At 45.9% G+C, this 3,203-nt stretch overlaps 1 protein-coding gene across 1 annotated transcript in view; it reads right to left on the minus strand.

Annotated features, from left to right (window-relative positions):
• Nucleotides 1-2,916, minus strand: part of ptpdc1a (protein tyrosine phosphatase domain containing 1a) — a 103,785-nt gene extending 100,869 nt beyond the window's left edge. Inside the window, exon 1 of the mRNA XM_071336967.1 lies at nucleotides 2,708-2,916. The gene's annotated coding sequence lies outside the window, so the exon portion shown is untranslated. The remainder of the gene's footprint in view (nucleotides 1-2,707) is intronic.
• Nucleotides 2,917-3,203: the final 287 nt, after the last annotated feature.

Below are 3,203 nucleotides of genomic sequence, written 5' to 3' on the forward strand. Positions count from 1 at the left end.
ACGGACCAACTCAGAGCCGTATTCACCTGACGGACCAACTCAGAGCCGTATTCACCTGACGGACCAACTCAGGGCCGTATTCACCTGACGGACCAACTCAGAGCCGTATTCACCTGACGGACCAACTCAGAGCCGTATTCACCTGACGGACCAACTCAGGGTCGTATTCACCTGACGGACCAACTCAGAGCCGTATTCACCTGACGGACCAACTCAGGGCCGTATTCACCTGACGGACCAACTCAGGGTCGTATTCACCTGACGGACCAACTCAGGGCCGTATTCACCTGACGGACCAACTCAGAGCCGTATTCACCTGACGGACCAACTCAGGGTCGTATTCACCTGACGGACCAACTCAGGGTCGTATTCACCTGACGGACCAACTCAGAGCCGTATTCACCTGACGGACCAACTCAGAGCCGTATTCACCTGACGGACCAACTCAGGGTCGTATTCACCTGACGGACCAACTCAGGGCCGTGTTCACCTGACGGACCAACTCAGAGCCGTATTCACCTGACGGACCAACTCAGAGCCGTATTCACCTGACGGACCAACTCAGTGCCGTATTCACCTGACGGACCAACTCAGGGCCGTACTCAGAGCCGTATTCACCTGACGGACCAACTCAGAGCCGTATTCACCTGACGGACCAACTCCGGGCCGTATTCACCTGACGGACCAACTCAGAGCCGTATTCACCTGACGGACCAATAGAAACTCTTGTTTTAGTAAAAGAAAACATCAAACCGGTACAGGCCAAAGGGTTGAATAGGTTCAGTTACTATTGTTCCAACATTCATCTGATAGCATCTGGTTAATTCATGTTGGGAACATAGACCAGTGTGTGGGTGTAGACTTTTCTCCACTAATTTACATTCATTGTAATGTACACGGACTGACTGACTGATCCAGCAGAGACATAGTGAGACAGCAGCTCAAACCAGCCAACTAGGCCACTTCAACAATTCCATAGGAGGCATCCTAAATGTCACCCTACCCCCTGTAGTGCACTACATAGGGAATAGGGTCCTGGTCTAAAGTAGTGCACTACATAGGGAATAGGGTCCTGGTCTAAAGTAGTGCACTACATAGGGAATAGGGTCCTGGTCTAAAGTAGTGCACTATATAGGGAATAGGGCCCTGGTCTAAAGTAGTGCACTATATAGGGAATAGGGCTCTGGTCTAAAGTAGTGCACTATATAGGGAATAGGGCTCTGGTCTAAAGTAGTGCACTATATAGGGAATAGGGCTCTGGTCTAAAGTAGTGCACTATATAGGGAATATATCAATTGAATCAGCTGCTGACGTCAGGCTGATGTCACGTTGGAATCTGACGCTGGTACAATCACCACCCTGTTCTCTACAGGCCTATACACATTCTCCTCCCTCCCACTCACCTCCACAATGCTGCCAACAGCACAGAGAGACAGAGAGAGAGACTGGCCTTCAGTTCATATATTACATGATGTTAAGACTGAGAGGTGAGGTACAATTACACTCACTGGATGCAGCATCCCACGACGAGAGTAAGAGACAGAGAGACAGAGACAGACAGACAGAGAGGAGATAGACAGAGAGAGAAAGAAAGACAGAGAGACAGAGAGAGACAGAGAGACAGAGAGAGAGAGAGAGAGAGAGAGAGAGAGAGAGAGAGAGAGGATGACTCTCTCAGAGCGTAGGATATTGTGCAGTGAGTAGTACTAGTCATCACCCACTGGGCTTGTTAATAAATAAGCATGCTCTGTCTGAGCTCGGTCTCTCCCACACGTCTGTTGGGGTCTCTAAAGGATTGGTGAGATTCAATTCCAGCCCTCTACAGTGCCACCATTTTACTCGCATAAGCGCCTAAATATTTTGGTGTGCGACCGGGAATTTTAATTGAGGAGCAGCAGTGTGCCAATACAAACCTGACCCAGATGGTAACTGAATGATTTCTTCACTGTACGGCAGCCCCTGAGTGGAGAATAGGCTGTTTCATGACCTTCATACTTGCACCATTACTACAAAGAAAATGGCTCGCTATCTCATGTTTCATTGTGCTCCTAAAATTGTTCTACTTAAACGCACACATGCTCCTTGTAAAAAAAAAAAAAGGTTAGGGTAGAACCTTGAATACAGTCATTGTGCCAGCTAAGTAGGTCTGATATCACTGTCAAAACTGGGCTTGTAAAATACAATAGCCCACTGGTGGATCCCTTGACTGCATTGAGTATCAACAGCCTTTGAGCTGATAGTCCTTAGTGCCAGTCTATGCCACTACTTATGGCAATACATTCAATCCATGGTATTGTTTCAATGCTTTGAAGTAGATAGAATCTGTTCATGATTGGCTAGCTACTATTCAGATGAAATAGTCACAGTTCTGGTCTATGAAAAGATCAACCAGATCAAAAGGCAGAAAACAGCTAGTCATTTGCTTCCATACTCTGTTCATGCACTGTTAGACATGATTGCTTTTGTTCTGGGGAGGATAGGCGTCATGCTAGTAACTAGCTAACTGGACACGACAAAAAAACGAGTAACCGTTTGGGATCTGCTAGCTAGCTAATATTTGTTTGATTGATTGATCATAGGTAACTTTAGCTACCCACCGTTTTTTTCATCAGAGTTAGCTAGCTAGTTTACATCCTCAATCGCTAACAGCTAATGTTTTAGCATTTAACAGTTAACTATCTAGCGGCTAACAAGGAACTGCAAATACCTTAGTCTTCTCTTTTGATTGTGATGCTTTCGATGACTTTTGACTGAAGCGACTCAGCTAAAAGCAAGACAATCGTTCACGTTGCAACACCATATCTTCTTAATCGCTGTTAAATAACCTGTATCTATTTATTTATTTCCATTATGAATTAATGTATCCTGCAGGCTAGCTTACTAGATAGCAACCTGACATGTTGTCAAATGAAAAGTGCTGTGCTCATTGGCTGTTCCAGTATCATGTGACCACGCCCCGCTTCAGTAGTAGGATGCGTTCCAGGATGACTGCATTTCGGCGCTGCGCTAACAGTGATTTCAAACTACACGGCTCGAATTCGTTCATCTTCCTGGCAATGTTTTCGCAATTGACTCGTTCACTTGAAAATATAGAGAGTGGTACTCAGAAATGTGTTGTATTGGATATCCCCCAAACATAACACCTGCCCCATTGACCTTATCCCTGGAATAATCCAAAATGCACCTCAAACAGGAATGGAATG

The sequence above is a fragment of the Salvelinus alpinus genome, chromosome 12 (genome assembly GCF_045679555.1).
Source record: "Salvelinus alpinus chromosome 12, SLU_Salpinus.1, whole genome shotgun sequence".
Classification (NCBI taxonomy): Eukaryota; Metazoa; Chordata; class Actinopteri; order Salmoniformes; family Salmonidae; genus Salvelinus; species Salvelinus alpinus.